The sequence below is a fragment of the Oppia nitens genome, unplaced genomic scaffold (assembly GCF_028296485.1).
Source record: "Oppia nitens isolate AA-2021 unplaced genomic scaffold, nextdenovo-longstitch-racon4-pilon3 scaffold6_pilon_pilon_pilon, whole genome shotgun sequence".
Lineage (NCBI taxonomy): Eukaryota > Metazoa > Arthropoda > Arachnida > Sarcoptiformes > Oppiidae > Oppia > Oppia nitens.
This window is the reverse complement of record NW_026533250.1, coordinates 6,276,293-6,297,725: the sequence shown is the minus strand read 5'-3', so window position 1 is coordinate 6,297,725 and position 21,433 is coordinate 6,276,293.

Genomic DNA, 21,433 nt, shown 5'->3' with positions numbered 1-21,433 from the left:
GTTTGGTGAAAACTGATTATTATTATTAACCACATGAATGGATGATAATATATATATATATATATTTGTTAACAATAATAATAATAATACTAAAAACAAACAATTTTTTGTGTGTGTGTGAAAAGTTATATTCAAGCGGAACGGTATCTTCAAAAAAAACAACATATTGTAGTAGTAGTAGTAGTAGTATTGGTAGTAATAGTAGTTTATATTTAGTGATGAATACTGTGTGTGATATCCAAACAAACGATAAAATGATAAAAACAATGATTAGATGGAGGGGTGAGAGGGGTTGGGGTTTATTATTATTAATGATTATTATTATTATTATTATTATTATGTAATGCTATTTAATAGCCACCACCGTATTCACCGCCACCACCGTAACCGCCACCGCCTCCTCCTCCTCCGCCTCCATAAGCGACTGCCGAGTGGTCATCACCGCCGCCACCGCCATAGCCGCCACCATAGCCTCCCTCATCGGCGTAACCGCCATCAATATAGGTGGGCGCCTCCTCTACTGGATAGTACTCCGGATAGGTTTCGTGGACTAAGTATTTGTATTTTATTTGTAATTTTATTTAATTAATTAATTAATTTTATTTTTTAAAAAATAAATAAATATATGATTACCGGGTATACTGTGAACAATGGGTACTTTGTGTACCTTTTTGTTGACCACCACTGGCTTATCATGTTTTTCGACCCTATTATATAGGTTTTAATTTTAATAATAATAAATAAATAAATATATTATTAGTATTTAATTTGTTATAATAATATATACTATATATTTTTGGGCAAAAATTTTTTTTTTGAAATTAATTTTTATAGGAAATTGTATTTTTTTTATATATGAAAAAAAAATTTATTCTAATAGTATTTAATAATAATATAAATATATATATATATATATATTTAGACTATAATTGTGTTAAGTATATACAGTTAAGTGATATTAGATATAATTATGTACAGTATATACTGTATATAATTATTAGATATAAAATCTATAAAAAAAAATTAATTTATTTATAAAATTGAAAATAAAACAAAATTCATTAAGTAATTATGTTTAGCAAATTACTCCATAATTATACCTAAAATAAATATTAATAACATTTATAATACATACAGTATTTCTATATATATTATTTTAATTTTTTTTTGATAATATAAAATTTGCTTTAAGGTTAACATTTTAATATTTAATAAAAAAAATAATTATTTAATATATAGAGAAATATATATATTTTAAAAATAAAAATATTAATTGTTAATAATTACATAATACTAATAATATTAATAATAATAATCAACTTACTTGAATGGTATGGGCAATGGTAATGGCACCGGTATTATACCAATTTTGGGCTCTGGGAGGTATAGAGAGAGATAGGGGGAGAAAGGGGGCAAATTAATAAATAAATGAGAGAGAGTGTTAACTGTATATAATAATAATAATAATAATAGGTAATAAAAAATAGAGATTATATATTAAATAAATAGATAGATGGATAAATAGATAATTATGTTAAATTATTTTTTAAATAATTATTTTTTTTTGATGATTAAATCAATCAATGATTTTTTTCCAAACTAATAGATTAAAACTGTTTATTTAAAACTATTTAACAAAATAATTTATTTTTATTGAAATTTAACTACTATTAGCTAAACAAAAAATACTTGACTATTAGTTAATGATAAAAAAAATAAAATAAAAGTTATATTTATGTTATTAGTGTTATTAATAATAGTAATAATAATAATTAATTAATTAAAAAAATACTATACTATTAGTTAGTGATAAAAAAATAGATAAAAGTTATATTTATATTATTAGTTTTGTTAGTAATAGTAATAATAATTAATTAATTAAAAAAATACTATACTATTAGTTAGTGATAAAAAAAATAGATAAAAGTTATATTTATATTATTAGTTTTGTTAGTAATAGTAATAATAATTAATTAATTAAAAAAATACTATACTATTAGTTAGTGATAAAAAATAGATATAAGTTATATTTATTATTAGTGTTATTAATAATAGTAATAATAATAATTTTTTAAAAAAAATACTATACTATTAGTTAGTGATAAAAAATAGATATAAGTTATATTTATTATTAGTGTTATCAATAATAGTAATAATAATAATAATTAATTAATTAATTAATTAATTAAAAAAATACTTTTTGATTTAAGCAAATAAAGCAACGATAGTATAGATTTGATGGCAATGGCTGTGGCCTTATCGTGACATTTGACTGGTTTCATATGTTCGCCAATTAGTATCAATTGAAGGGACAGTAGGCCGACAATGGCCAGTGTTGTGTACCGGCGCCCAGTATATCCTAACGTCATAATTGATTGATGGGTTGATGATGTTTTTTGATTACACAATTAAATAAATAAATAAATAACACAAACAATAAAATAGTATCTAAAAAATATATATTATATATATATATTATTAATGATACTATTTAGCAAATAAATAAATTAAATTAAATAACTGTTTAAATCACACACACATATATACACACCAATACCTATTTAATATGGTAATGGATTTAAATATATTTAAATAAATTATTTAATACTAAAATATATTTTTACATAAACTATATATATATATTGATTTATATATTTAATATTTAAATTTATATTTTATTATGAAAATTAATGACCAGTCGGTAAGCTTTTATATAGTCTTATATATATATATATACAGTACAGTAAGTTATATTTATATACTACTACTACTACTACTACTACTACTACTAATATAACTTGAAAAAAATATATCAAACAACAAAAAATTGTGGACAGGTATGCATAAAATTATTTTTTTGTGTGTATTAGTAAAAAAAAAGGCTAAAAAAATAAAATAAAATACAGTAGTAGTAGTAATAGTAATAGTAGTTTACATACAGTAGTTAAAATAGTTGATAGGATAGGAGGGGTGTAACACACATATCAAATAATATATATATATATAAAGTAATAATAATTTTTATATATATATATATATGTATATAAATATATGACTGATTGATACACTTGTTCTCAATTTATTTATTATATTTTGATTATTAATACTAATATTATTCCTTATATATATATTTTTTATGATTATTATTTATTTTTAACCCCTTTTTTGAGTGAGTGAGTGATTTGCCCCCCACTATCTACCCCCCTTTCTCTCAATCTCATTAATATATATATCTCACTTTCCATTTTTATTTGTTGTTACTAAATTTAAAAAAAAATCGTGATAAATAAATAAAAAAATATAAACTATAAATTTTTTTAGTTTGGTTGAAAATTTTATTTGTAAATTAATAAATAAAATTAAAAAAAAWAAATAAATAAATAAAAATCAACAACAACAAAAATATTGTATATAAATAAATTAAATCTTTTTTAAAAATAAGCTTAAATAATTTTACTATATATTTATAAATATAGAGTGTATTTTAGTTATAATTATAATAATAATAATAATATTATTATTATTATTAAGTGGTAAACAACAACAAAAAATAGTAATTATTATTTCCAGACATATATTAATTGACGGATTTATATTTATATATTTAAAAAAATAATAAACTTTTAGTATATTTATATATTATTTTATATATATGTTTAAAATTAATTTATTTGTTTGTTTGATGTTTTTTTTGCTCAGAGAGAGAGAGAGAGAGAGAGAGAGAGAGAGAGAGATTAAAAAAATTATTTATTAATATTTAATTGATTGAAATTTTTATTAAAAATAATAAACAAGTAGTTTATGTTTAAACAAATTGTTTACTAAATATTTTTATTTATATATTATTATTGTTATGATTATTGTGTACATTATTTACATTTTTTTTATAAAAATAAATAAATATTATTACTATTATTTTAAAATCACTTTATAACGCCTACATAAAGTGCCCATTAAATTGATTGAATATTTTTTTTAAGTATACAAAAATAAATTTAAAATATATATATTATTTCCTATTAATCCTATTATAATCATTAGTAAAATAAATTTTATTAATCTCTTTAAATAATACTAACTAATAAAAAAAATTATAATAATAAATAACTAAATATTTAATAAAATAAAACAATAATAATAATAATTGATTGCCCTATATTATTAATTAAATAACTATTTAAAAATTAATTAAACTATTAAATAAAATAAATAAATTCTATATATATATATATATATATAAATATAAATATATAATTTTCATAATAATAATTTTTTATTACAAAAAATAATAATACTAATAAAAATTATTATAATTATTGTTAATTAATAATAATAATAATAATGTCCATGGGGGTTTTGAATTTTGCCTGGATTAATTTTAATACAATTATTATTATAAATTTTTAAAGATTTTTTTTATATAATAAAATAAAACATTTTTTTTACTAGAAATAGCAAGTGTTTAATGTATTTATGTACTGTATGTATGTATGTGTATGTGTGTGTGTGTGTGTGTGTGTAGTTGTATGTGTGTAATACACACTGTCTATATGTATGTGTATATGTATATATGTGTGTCTCATGTATTACTACTCAAAAAAACAACAACAACAACAACTACCTGTGCGCTCTCATACCATAAACAGGTAAAAGTTTTTTTTGTGGACAATGACCCCAACAAACAACAACACGTTATATACATGTAATATACACTATATATATATATATATATATATATATATATATATATATACCTCTTTATATTTGGTGTGGCTTTTTTTTGATCACTAATTTTTTTGTTTTATACACATTATTATTATACAGTATTTATATGTGTATATAATTTATATATATATATATAATACTAAAAATTTAATTGATATCTGTATATAATGTATATTAGTATGATTTAAACATTTTTGAGACTGAAATATATATATATATATAAATCCGATACTAATTTGGATCAATTTATTTTCGAGTCCATTGATCCAATAAATTAAAATAAACCAATAATAATAATAATAATAATATCCGATACTAACTATATTATTAACACATAATATATAATTTTTTATATAATCTTATATAAAATGTTTATATATTTTTTTATTCTTGTATTTATTATTCAATATTTATATTAGTATTAATAGATTTATTACTATTATTATTATTATTATTATTAGTATATTGAATTTAATCCAATATTTTTATATAAATAAATTAGACGGAAAAGTAATATAAATATAAATTTTTATTATAGATATATATATATATATAACTTTTACTTTAATTTAAACTATTATTATTATAATTATAAAAATATTATGCTATAAATTGATTATTGATTGTCATATATATCTATATAAGATTATAAATAAATTATTAATAACATTATACATGTGTTATCAAATTGATTTTTTTTATTATAATTTAATATTATTTGGATATCAATAATATATACTATATTTGTAAACATTTACTATTAATATACAATATATTATATTTATCTCCTAATTTAAATATATATATATAAATAAAAAATGTTATTTTTAATTATAATTATATGTTTAGTTAATTTTTTTGTGATATATAATTTTAAAAATATATAATAAATTTATTATTGATATATAATAACAATGAAAATGTCTAACTGTTATATGAGTTGATTTTAAATATTATTGAAATTTAATTTTTTTATTACTAATAAAAAAATGTAAAATTTTTATATTACACTAAATGTATTTATGTAAAATATTTTTTTATTAATTTTTTAGATACAAGTTTTTTTTCAATATTTTTTATATTATTATTTAAGACAAGTATATATATATATATATATATATAAAGTATAATTGATAACAATAATAATGGATTATTATTTTATATTTATATAATGATTTTTCTTGTATTATACATGAAGTGCATACTTAAAAAAATTATTTTTTTTACTATTATTTATATTATTATTATTATTATTATTATTCAAGAGTGATATATTGTTTATTATTTATTATAAATTAAATTATGATTAATTAATTTTTGTTTGTATTTTATTATTATTATTTTATTGTTGTTGATGTCATGTTATAAATATACTGTTTAAATAGATTAACTGTAGGAAAAAAACTTAAACCAAAAAAATAATAATATTAGTACTAAAATTAGTATATTTTGAAATTAAAAAAACAATTGTGAAATAGTTGCGAAAATATATATATATATATTTTGATCACAAAATAATATTTATATAAATAAATATGTTTTTTTAAGCAAAAAAATTTTTTAGACAGTATTAAAAATAATGTTTAGTATAAAAAATAATTAGATTACGTTATCAATAATATATATATATATATAATTTTTAACAAAAAAAAATATTTTTTAAATTATTTAAGTCATTAAATTGTTGTTTTGTTTTAGGTTTAATGTTATAATTATTACATTAAAAAAAATTTATTGTTAATTTCAATTTTTAGAGATTGTTATTGTTTTTAAATTATTATTATAAGTTACTATTAAATATTTTTTAACTATAATAATAATAACAACAATAATAATAATACTAAAGATAATGATATGATAAATGATAATCTAATTAATTGCTGATTGTATTACTACATTAAAACTATTATTTTTTGATTTTTACTGTTATTTTTATTTTGAATTTATTTATAATAATACATAAAAATAAACTAACAAAATTAATAGTCATAAAATTTAATTGAATTTTTATGTTTTTTTAAAAAAAATATTAAATATGCTTAATATATATACAATTGGATTTTATTGCAATTTATTAAACTTAATTTAATCAATAATAATTGACATTATATGTAATTGTTTTGTAAATGTTTTTATTTGTTAAATTAATTTATTAAAAAAAACAATAAATTATTTATATATATATATTTAGAAATATATTTTTAATTTATTATATTATATACTATTTGTTAAAAAGATTTAAAGTTTCTATCAATAAAATTTAATTTTTGTTTTTATTAAATATTATATCATTATTATTATAATTTTGTTTATTATTATTAGATAACTATAATAATACTACTAATATTATTATATAATATATACTGTAATATTTAAGTTAAACAATTTGCTAATAAAATGCACTTAAAAGTAATAATTTATTTTATTTTTTTAAAATTTATTAATTTGTTATTATGTTATAAAATTTATTATATATTTTTTTTAATTAATTTCTTCTAATATTTTCTAAAAATATATTTTGAATTTTTTTTAAAGTTTATATACACTACTGATATATATATAATTTTGTTTTAATGATTTAATTGTTTAGTTATTTATTATATTAGTTGTTTTGTCTAAACCATCTAAAATATACTAAAAAAATATTAATCAATAACTATATAAATATATTTCAACAACAACAACAAAAATATCATAAAAATTTTTGTAAAAATGTTAAATTTTAGAAAATATTATTTATTTTAGTCTATCAAAAAATAAATCAGTAAAACATTATTTAGTTTACAAATTAGTGAGAAAAAATTTTCCAAATAAAATAAATCAATAAAAAATATGATTAATTAGTTGTATATAATATATAATAATAATGTTTTTTTTGTGTGTTGTAAAACAAATTATGATCTATTGATTTATAAATGTCTAACTGTTTGTAAATACATATTAATAATAATAATAATATTTTATTATATATATACAGTATATATATATATTAATAGATATAAATATAACATTTTTTTGTTGTTTTTGTTTGATTAAATGTTTAGTAAATAATTATGAGGTCATAGTTATGCATAAATATTTTATTTTTATTAAAAATATATATTTAATTTTTTGTTTTAATTTTTTTTGTTTGATAATTTTTTTTCAAAAAAAAATCAAAAATTATTTTATCACATTTCCGGGATTATAATATAATTTATATATATATATATATATATATATATATTTAGTAACATAGTTTTTTTATGATAAAATTAAAATACATATAAATTTTTTTTTTACTAAAAGTTATTTATTTATATCATAGTTTAGTAAAAATTTAATTTATGTCTCATTAAGTATGTGTTTGTGTTATATATATATATAATAATAAATATAAAAATATATGAAAACTTTTGTTGTTTTTGTTGTTGTTGTTGTTGTTGTTGTATTTATTGTTGATTTACATATGTTTTTAAATGTATATAATTTTTTTTTGGTAACATTATATTACCTAAACATTAGTAGTAAAAATTATAACTTAATGTATAATTTATTTTTTTTTGTATTCATATTATATGTTTCCTACACATCAATAGTCTAACAGTGAGAGAGAGAAGAGAGAGAGAGAGAGAGAGAGAGAGAGAGAGAGAGAGAGAGAGAGAGAGAGTACACAAAATTTTTTTTATTTTTTTTCTCCAAATTTCTAGTAAAATCTGATTATTTTTTTTAAATAATTTTATTACACTAATAATAATAATTACTATATTATTATAATAGTATTATATATATATATATATATATATATATATATATTTAGGTAATTCTGTAAATATATTAAAGTTTTCACTTATGGAGTGAAAGTAATATAATTAAATAATAATTATTTTTTTTAAATAAAACATTTTATATTAATATATTAAAACTTAATAAGTCTGGGATATATCTTAAAGTTATAGGTTTATTATATATATATATATTAAGTTATATATATATATATATATATTTCTAAGTTAATAGGTTTATATATATATATATATAATTATATATATATATATATATATTACATACATATAACATAAATATCATAAATGGTTAGCAACTTGTTTGCTACTAATTAATGCATTTAAAAAAATGCAAGTGATATATATCATATGATTTACATATATTTTTTAAATGTTATAATATATATATATATATTTATATATATATACTATATATTGATATAAATAAAAACCATTATCTGATGTATTAAAAAAAACTGTGTTTTTTCCCTAATAAATGACAAAACTATAATTAAAATCATAAGTAAAATGTTTTCAAGCAATCAATTTATTTTAAGTTGTTTTTTATACATTTTTTAATTTTTTTTTATTTTAATAAAAATAAATGAGTATTAAGTTTAATATATATTATTTTTAATGTACAATCTCTTAATGAACATATAAATATAGTAATTATTATTAATAAATATTATTAATATTTAGTATTATTAGTAATATTTATTTCCTTATAGTATTCATATATAGTAATAAATTACTAATATTTATATATATATAACTATTAAATTTTATTTGAAATAAAAAAAATTAAATTACATTATATTTAAAATATCGTTTTTAATAAAAACATTATTATAATCTGTAATAAATAACAAATAAATTAAGGAAACAATTGATATAAACATTAATATATATATATATATCTTATATTATTATAATATAAGACAATTATAATATAAAACCTAAATGAAAAAGTTATACAAATTTTGATAAAACATTTTATTTATAAGTAATACTGTAATAATTAAAAATAATAATTTTTTTAAACTATTAATAAATATATAAAGTTGACAAGTATTTGATAATTATTTTCATATAATATAATAGTAATATGAGATTTAAGTTAATTTTAAAAATAATGTTTTGCAAAATGATTTATCAGATTTAATGTAGAAATTAATAATAATAATAATGCAAACAATAGATAATAAATTTAAATCTAATTAAAACAAATAAACTACTGTTAAAATATAATATAACTATTTATAACAATTAATTTATTTTCATAATTTTTATTTTTATATGATATCATATTAAATTTAAATAAAATTTATTTATTTAACTATTATTTATTAAGCATTTAATAATATTATATATATATATATATATATATATATATATATATATATATATATATACTCATTGATCTACTAATCTTTTATCTCCCATTAATAACCCATTTATTTAACTATAAGTTATTATTATTATTATTAATACTGTAATATAATTTATCATAATCTATATGTTAATATAAATTTTTTTTATTTGTTTGTTTGTTTGTTATTAAAAAACAGTATACAAATTATAAGCAAAAATTTAATATATTATTTAGATAAATATAATTGTAAACTATATCCACACACACAAAAAAACTCAATTTAATTATTTAATATTTTATTTAAAAAAAACAATTTTATTTATAGTAAATAATTGATTGCTCACTATATTTTTGCAACAAAAAAAATCTTAACATTAACTTAAAAGTTTTTTTATCTAAAATTAAATTTTCCTCAAAAAATTGCTCAAAAAAATAAACTTATTTAAAATATATAACTTATATATTTATATATTTTATATATGTATGTTAACATCTGCTATTAATTAAACTATATAACTATATATATATATATATATATATATATATATATATATATATATATATATATATATATATATTAGCAATATTTTAGCTTAATTTATCACAATTTAGATAAAAAATAAATAAATTATATTATATTTATACTCATAAAATTTTAAACTATATTAACGTTTAATTATTTTATGCAATTATATTTTCATTTAATAATATGTATATATATATATATAATACTTTAATATTATTATAATGTAATTATTAATATAATAATAATAATAATAATAATAAAACAATATTTTGTATATAAATTATTTAAGTTAAATAGATTAAAAAGCTATTTTCAAAAAAAATAATAGTTATAAGTAGTTATTATATTATATATATATATATATATATATATATTATTAATTAGCAAAATATATTTTTTTCAAATATATAGTTTAAAATAAAACTTTTAAATAATTTCTAATAAAAGTTTTTGTTGTTGTTGTTGTAAATTATAATAGGATTAAAATTTAATATAATAAGATTATGTATATATTTTTTTTAAAAAATAATTAAGTTATTATAATTATAAGAAATATTCTTTAAATATATATTTTAATTAATTAGTATTTTAAAGTTTATGTGATTTACATCAACAACAACAACAAAAAAATAAAATAAAATATTTATATTTAGAAACACATTTTGAATTTATTTGAATTTTTTTTTTGTTGAAATAATTTTTTGTTTTTGTTTTTTGAGTTGAAATCTCGTTTTCATTTACAGATCGTAATACTAATGATAATAATAGTAATAATAATAATAATAATAATAAAGATATTTAGAAACAAGAAATTAATTATTTTTCATTATTATTATTATTTTACAGTTTATAATATGTGTATTACTATTATTATATTATATATATATATATATATATAACTTAATATTATATTTGTTTTTAATGAAACAACATTTTTTCAATTTTAATAAATGTATTTATAATGAGGTTATGTGTGTACTGTTAGATAGCAATTATTTGATAGAAAGAGAGAGAGAGAGAGAGAGAGAGAGAGAGAGAGAGAGAGAGAGAGAGAGAGAGAGAGAGAGAGATCTAAAGGGGGGAAACTGTAGTAATCATTAGACAAGAAAAATCATTTTAATTACTTAAAAATATTTATATATCATATTTTTTGAAAAAAAATAAAAATATTATTTATGATTATTGTTAGTATTATTATTATTACTATTAAATGTAAAGTCATATATTATATAATATATCATATACTACTTTATACTTTATATATATATATAATATTTTACCTGTATTTTTATAATACAGTACAGTATATTATTTTATATCAAATTTATATATATATATATATATATATATATGTTAGTACAGTATGTATTTTGTTTTATATTAACACTAACATATAAAATATATTAATTAAAAATTATTTTTTATATATATAWATATAAACGATATGGCTATGCTATTAATACAGTTATAGTTTTTTTACAGTATATATATATATATATATATATATATGATATTTTACAAAATAGTTTAGTAGTAATAATAAGGGAAATTAGCTAAATAAATATAGTAATATAAATTGTGTGAGAGAAGAGAGAGAGAGAAGAGAGAGAGAGAGAGAGAGAGAGAGAGAGAGAGAGAGAGAGAGAGAGAGAGAGAGAGAGAGAGAGAGAGAGAGAGAGAGAGAGAGAGAGAGAGAGAGAGAGAGAGAGAGAGAGAGAGAGAGAGAGCAATGAGAGAGAGAGAGAGAGAGAGAGAGAGAGAGAGAGAGAGAGAGAGAGAGAGAGAGAGAGAGAGAGAGAGAGAGAGAGAGAGAGAGAGAGAGAGAGAGAGAGAGAGATTACATAACTAGTAGTAATAATCCGGAACTGTTACACAAATTAATGTTTAGCCTCCGAGGGCTTCCCAAATAAAAATAATAATAATAATAATAATAATAATAATAATACTTGTGAATGGGAATGGTATGCAAAAAGTTCATTAACTTTTTATTAAATGAAAAAAATACCTATACTTACAATCAATAAACAGTGTATATATATATATTAATTAAACAGATTTTTTTTTTATAAAAATCAATTGTAAATTAATATCATAGTATATATATATATATAATTCAAATTAAATTTTTTATTGTAAAATAAATAGTAATTTTTTTTAAGTAATTACATATATTATATACTACGAGTAAAATAGACAAATTGAACATTAATTTCAATATAATTTTTAATTTCAAAAAAAAAATTATAACTAAATTTTAGTATAAATATAAATTATAAAATTAATAATTTACAGATTATAAACTGTTATATTATTTTTTATTATTAATATCCATATAATTTAGTACATTTTTATTGTAAAATTAACTAAAAAAAATATAATATTATAATTAAAAAAATATATTAGATGTCACAAATATTTATCAATATTTATATATTATTTATACAATATATATATATATATTTATTTCAATAATAAATATAATTTCTATTTATAGTTAGTTATGATAACAATATTTAAATTCAAAAAAAATTATAAATGGTTTTAAATGTAAACAATTATTATTGTTATTATTATTATTTTAATTTATTAGTATAGCATTAATATTAATAATTATAATAATAATAATAATAATAATAATAATACTGTTATAATAAAAAAACAAAAACAATTTATGAATACATAATGAATTTGTTTTTTTATAAACTTTAAAACAAATATCTATTTAACAAAAATAAATTCATTTAATTTTATTCAAAATAAATAAATTTTATTATACAATAAAATTACAAAAATATAAATACTGAATATTTATCTATTCATGCAATTTCATTGACTATTATTATTATTATTATTTAAAATTAAAATTTTTAGTGAAAAAATAAGTAGTTTATATATATATTTATATTTTTTTTTATTTTAAATTAGTAGTTTTTTGTTTTAAATAAAAGTCATATAATAAAATGTGTGCATAAATTATGTGGAAAAAAATATATTAATAGTTTATATTTATATATTTATATATATACTGTATATATATATATATATAAGTATTTTTCTTATGAAATTATATGACTATTTTACATCACATAACGTTTTATATACGGTATATATACAGTATATATATATATATATTTAATATACCGGTGCACTAAATGTATGATTTTTTTTGTATATTTTTTTTATCTTCAGGTCTTACCGGAGGTCATGTGCTAAACAACTAAACAATTTCATAGATCTCTCTCTCTCTCTCTCTCTCTCTCTCTCTCTCTCTCTCTCTCTCTCTCTCTCTCTCTCTCTCTCTCTCTCTCTCTCTCTCTCTCTCTCTCTCTGTAAATATATATAGTATTTATAGATTTATTTATATTACAATATATATATAGTAGTAATTGAATGTAAATGAATGACGGAACCAAATATTACTACTAATATACTATATATATATATATATATATATATATTGATAATTATAATTAGATTTGAAAATTAAATAAAAAACAACAAAATTGTATTTATTTTTTTAAAAAAAACTAAACTATTTTTGAATAATAGATATAATAAATGTTTACATAACTAATACTGTAGTAAAACTATAATATTGTTTTTATTTTCTAATGTATGAAATTATAAGTTATAGTATAATAATTATATTATTTATAATTTTTTTTATTTGTGAGTTTAAATTTAAAATTATTATTATTATTATTTAAATAGATTTCTATTTATTTTATTTTTTTGTATCACATAAATTGTAAACATGTTTTTTTATTGTAATAATTTATTATTTAAGTACAGTATTATATGATGATAATAATAATAATAATAACAATATTATTAATAATATTGTTATTATTATTATTACTACTATAATAGTTATTTATAAATATTTTTTAAACAAATATTGTATTATCAGATAAATATATATTTATATTTTTTAAAAAATAAATATTAATTTGATAAGCATTTAATAACATTAAAATATTTATTTAGTTTATATCTATTAGAAATAAATATTAATATTAAATTTTATGGTAAATATTATATATATATAAATAACAAAAAAAAATATTATATTATTGTAACAAATATTTAGTAAAATATATATAAATTAATTAATTAATTAATAGAAAAAAATACCCTAAAATTACATTTAATATTATAAATATATAAATAATAAAAACCGTTAAAAATTGTTAACAGAAAAAAAAACTTTTATATATACAGACAAAGACAAACAAATATTTAATCTTTTAGTTAATAAAATTTAAACAAAAAAAAATTATTTCACATTTTTTCTGACAATTTTTGTAAAAAAAAATATATTTTTTTATTTAAAAATTTTTTTTATTATAAATTTTTCTACACTAAATATTTTTAATTGTAAAATTTAATAATAATAATAATAATAAAAAGTCAATAAACAGTGAGTGCATAGATCAATGTACTGGCAGTCGGGGGCACAGATACTTGAGTTAATTTTTTTTTATATTATATATATATATATATTTAATAATTTTTTTTATTATAATAAATTTGTGTGTGTGTGTGTGTGTGTGTGTGTGTGTGAAACAGGCAGCAGTCAGGCACAGGTAGTTTTTTCTCTCTCTCAAATTGATGGCCGATTACACGGCACTGTGTGTGTGTGTGTATGTGTGTGAGCACTGGGAGCACACATATTATACACAAGTGAATGGGAAACACATACACACAAAAAAAGATAGGAATATTATTATTATTATTATTATTTGCCGACTAAATGGGGGGGGAAACCAATGGATAGGTAGGTATATGTATGTATAGTGAGGACTTGTATGACTGGTAGTAGTAGTAGTAGTAGTAGTCGCGCGCGCGGCCACATCATAGGCATCCCATATATATATATACTATGAGAGAGAGAGAGAGAGAGAGAGAGCACCGGGAGATAGAAAAAGTGCTTAAAATTCGGGTGAGTGGGTCATTGCACACATACATACATACCTGTATTTTAACAGTTATCTATACACACATACAGGTATCTATCTATATATCTATATATATATACACTATATATACAGTATATATATATATTATGTATATATATATATATATATATACTTTTTGAAAAATTCTAGTGCCGTTAGAAAATAAAGAGTAAAAAAATAAAATCTTGTATTAACCTGTAGTATAAATAAATAAATATATATATACTATATATATATATATAGTAAAATACTGGTATATTAAGTTGGAGGGGGAGGGGGGGTAACAGACCAGACGTTTTTTTAAGGCACACACACACACACATACAACTACTACTCACGTGAATACCGTTAGCTTAGAGGGATATATATACCTATATATATATATATATATATATATATACAGTTCAACAAAATACAGGTATATATCTGTAGCCTATAGATGAAAGAGAGACCACTATATAAGCTCATGATTTTGGGACACAGTTTTTGTTTTATTTGTTCAAAACATTTTGTGTGAAACATATATATATTGAGTTTAATTTATTTAATTATTAATAATAATAATAATAATACTCTCACTCTATATAAGTAAGAGATTAATAAATATATTTTTTTTAAAAATAATTTCAATTGAAATTATTTTATTTTATTTTTTTTGTTTTGAATTACTGTGTTTGAATCTATTACTCTAAAAACATCCCATTCAATATCATCCTATCTATTCAATAATAGGAGGACCTCTAATCTAACCGTTTAAAAACAAACAAAAACAAAAAAAAATGACATTAGGATATAGTAGTAGACGTATGTCGACACTGGTCATTGTGGCCATACTTGGCCTACAGCTGGTGCTTATCAGTGATCACATGAAGCCGGTAAAGGGCGACAAAAAATTGCTACAGAAGCTGAAAAAAATTGGTGCCCTACTGTTCCTATTGAAATCTAAGAGTAAGTTTTATTTATTTATTTATATATATATATTTTTTTTAAATTAATTAATTATTATTTTATTATTAATATAATTAATTTTTACGTAAAAATTAATTATCAATAAATGATATATAATATTGTTAAATAAAATTATTATCATTTTTTTTTCTAAATAAGTTATTTAGTTATAATAAATTAATAAATATGTTTTTTTTCTCTCAAATTTATAGATTTTTGTATAGGATTTAAATTGATTTTATTTATTTTTTAATTTATTTTTTTAAAAATAGATAAATTTATTATTCAATAGTCTACTAAATAAAAGTAACCTCATATATATATATATATATATTAAAAATTATATATGATAATTTTTATAATGTTTTTTTTATAAATAATATTTTTTTTAATTACATAGTTAAATTGATTACAACTAGTTAAGTTAGTGTGTAATTAAAAATTATCGGATATAAATATATTTATTTTCAAATGATATTTTTAAAGTATAATTATTATTTTTTTTAACTATAATTGTAGGATAATTTATTTTCAACAAAAAAAAAACAATTAACTAATTTTTATATTTAATTTTTTTTTTAAATTATAAATTAGAGCCCAAGTTTGGTATACTACCCATTCCTCTACCGCTTCCACTGCCATTAAAGTAAGTTTTTATTTAATTATTTTAGTTTAAATAAAAATAAAATATTATTTTCAAAAATATTTTACTAAACTAATAATAACTTTAAAATATGTATATAAATTTAACAACAGTTTTTAAAAAATTTGCAATTTTTTAATAAAAATGCTAATATGTTTTGTTTGTGTTTAAAGTTATAAAACATATAATAATTTTATGTATTTATATTTATATTATAATAATATAATAATATTTATTATGCATGTGTTGTTGTTATTGTGTTTTTTTTGTGTTTTTAGTTAACACATAATTTCAATCTATTTATATAAATATAAATTTATATAGAAATCTTCAAAAACAACAAAAAATGCCATAATTTTAATAATAATAATAATAATAATTATTATTATTATTTCAATTACAAAAATAAACTAATATAATGTATTATTAAGTAATAGACTACTCAATAGAAAAAATTTATTTTCTCCCCTAAAAAAATAAAGTTTTAATTTCTAAATATATATTTATATATAAATATATAAATGTTTCGGAAATATTTATTTAGAGTAAAAGTTTTTTTAATGTTTTGTTTTTTTGATTTCCATACATATTTTTTTTGCTACTTATACTATAATTATTTTATCAAATATATTGTATATATATATATATATATATATTAATATATACTAATAATAATAATTATTATTATTATCTAAACTGTATATATATATATATATGTTAATGCAATTTAAAATAAGTAAAACTGTTATTTATATATATATATTATGTATGTTTAGTTAGTTGTTTAAGAGGGGGGGGGGAACTGATATTTTTTGGTATATATATATACGAAAAAAAATTTTTCTATACTATATATATATACAGTATATAAATAATATTTTTCATCCGCGAGACTCTCAGACCTACATTTAAGAGCCCAAACCAAATGTAGAGCACATTAAATGTATTTAATAATAATAATAATAATAATAAAAATACGGCTATAAATAGTTAGTTGTCTTTTTTTAAAACAAAAAAACCAAATTATATAAATATATACAATATATATATATATATATATTCATTTAGATACTTGTATACATGTATAATATAATTTACTAATTTATTTTCATTCAATAAACTCTCGATTATATCTTTTTAAGTTTCTCTCTCTCTCTCTCTCTCTCTCTCTCTCTCTCTCTCTCTCTCTCTCTCTCTCTCTCTCTCTCTCTCTCTCTCTCTCTCTCTCTCTCTCTCTCTCTAAATACTATATATAGTATTTAAAATAAAAAAAGATATGTGTATTAATTTTTGGGGCACACGCTTAAAGATATATATATATAATATATTATAACTATTAATATACTTAATATATTTAGGCAATATATATATATAATTCCCACTAATTTTTAGGAATTTATTTATTTTAAGTTTATTTTCTATTTATTTTTTATATGCATATTAGGAAATTTAATTTATTAAGTTAGATTATAAATATCATATTATATGTAGTTTTATATCTAAAAAAAACAATTTTAGCCTAAATATTTTTTTAAAATATTTTTTTTTTAATTTTATATAATATAATTTTTTTCGCTAATCATTTATTATTTTTTTATAAGTAATTAAAGCTCGAGGGCTACTCTCATATATATATATATATATATATTGCTATGCGGGGGTATATACTGTATATCTATCTATCTATTTATTTATAAATGTTATAATTTTTTTTGAAAAAATATATTTATATTTGTATAATTAAATAGATTTTTTTGAAAAATTTATTTTTATATTTTTTTCTCTAATTTATACAAATTAAATATAAAAAAAAATTAGTATTTAATACGCTTTATTTGGTTAAATAGTTTTTATAGTTAATAATAATAATAATAATTAATTATTATTATTTTTTTCTAAAAATAAATTAAACTAAATTTTTTTATGATAAAAGGGATAATTTTAGTTTTTTTTAAGTTTAAAATACTAGATTTATTTTTTGATAAAAAATAAATTTTTAATACCAAATCACATAAAATTAATAATAATAATAATAACTATTATATATATATATAAAAAAATAATTTTTTCATTTAAAATTCAAACTAATTAATTTTTAATTGTTTTTTTTTCTCTCTAACCCCTACCCCTACCATCCCTACCCCTACCAACCTATAGGATCGAGAAACCTGAACACCCAGTGGTTGTACATAAAAAACATCACGCAATTCCCATTACACACAATATCCCAGGTAATTATTTTTAATAATTAATTAATTAATTAATTATTAAATATTTATTTATTTTTTTTAAATCATCATTGAAGTACATGAGCCGTACGCCGATCCCTATCCGGTAATGCAAGAGCCCAGCTATGTTGACGGCGGCTACTCGGAGGGCGGTTACGGTGGTGGCGGCGGCGGATACGGTGGCGGCGGTAACGGTGGCGGCTATGGAGGCGGTTATGGCGGTGAGGGTAGTTACTAAAAATAAAAAAATCATAATTATAATACCCTACCAGTGTGTGTGTGTGTGTGTGTGCCTAACAAACACACCATATATATATATATATAATACTCTATATATACCTGAGCTAGAGTAGCCTGTAGTAGCCATCCATCTATCCATCCATCCATCCATCTATACATCCACAATATATATATATATTATATTAGTTATCATTGCATCCGCCATCGTTGTAATCATATATCATCATCTATACTATTATTATTTTTTAGTTTTATTTTTTTTTATTTTAAAACAATATTGATACTATAAACAAAAAAAATCTAACTGTCCATTATATATATTATACTAAATTTTTACTAATTTTATATATATATATATATATATATAATTAATCATCCATGATCATTTTATTATAAATAAGATTTAGAGTTAGTGTTGTTAATGTTATGTTTAAGTGATGTTTTAGTTTTGTCTTTTTAAAAAATTGTTTGTTTTGAAAGTTATTATAATTTTTTTGTTAATTAGTATTTCACATCACATTTGTTTTTTTGTTGGTTTTTAGTAATCATACATTTCCTATAAGTGCCAAAATTTTTGTTGTGTCCCATATTTTTTTATTAATAAAATAATAGAGAGATAGGGCGCCCACTATTTACATACACACATACATCAGGTTTTTTTTTGGGGGGGGGGGGGGTAGTGGGTAGGTGTGGGCTATTACTACATGTTTGTTATTACCTATTAATTAGGTAAACCTTAGGGTTATCATCATCAGGTGCTTGACATTTAACATTACATACATACACACACACAYACATACATACATACATACATACATACATACAATCATTAAAATACAGGGTCTACTAACTGTCCAATACTTAGAAACTAGATATTAATAGATATATATATATTTATTTATATACCTGTCCTCCAAAAATATATTTTAATAAGTTTTAATAATAATAATTATATATTTTTTTCACAATATTTTTAATTTGTTGTTATTTTGTTTTGTTTAAATTTGTTGATTTTTTTTTTGAAAAATATTTTAATTATTATTATTATTATTTACCAGTTCCTATTTAAAAAAAAATTTAAATAATTTACCCCCCTCCACACTCATACACAATCAATCCCCCTTTACTAAATTATTGAAATTGTTTATCTAGTTTAATTTTTTAAATTTATTATAAATTAATTATTAATATTTATTTGTTTTTTAATTATTATTATTATTATTATTTTATTAATTACTATTAATTCCAGTCATTTAAAGAAAGTTAAAAAAAATTGTTCATAAAATTAATCTCTAAATTATTGTTTACGAAAAAAAAATTAAATTAATTTTTTTTTTAAAAGTATAATCTCCTATAATGAGCTGCATTTACTACTTAATAATAATAAATAATAATAATTATATTATTATTATTTAATTATTATTATTAGCCAAAACACACGTACAGATACATACAATCACACACAAATAGTTTCCATATATATATATTTATATATAAATCATACATTATTTTTATTAGTTAACAAAAATTTGTAATTAATTGTTTAGTTAATTAATTATGTATTTTTTTAAATTGTTAAAAATTTTTACACATTATTTCATATAAATATTTACTGTTTTTGTGTTTAAAATGTGTTACAAAAATCTTTATTTTTTTTTGTTATTGATTTTCTCAAATTGTTTGCTCAAAATTATTGTATTATTTTTTTTTATAAATATATTTGTTTTTTGTTGTTTTATTTTGTTGTTGTTATTGTGATTTCATATTTGTTGTTATTATAATTAAAATTACTTTTTTTTAAATTGTTATCAAAATTTGTAAATAATATGTTGTTTTATTTGTTTGTTTAATAAAATCATGATTTAATTTTCTAAAACATAATAATCTAGAGTTGATTTTTATTTCAAAATTAAGAAAATTTGAAATTAATTATTATTATTATTTTAAATCAAAATAAATAAATAAAATATTATTAACATATAATAGTTTTATAAAATATATAAGTTTAGTTTAAATACTGTTAATA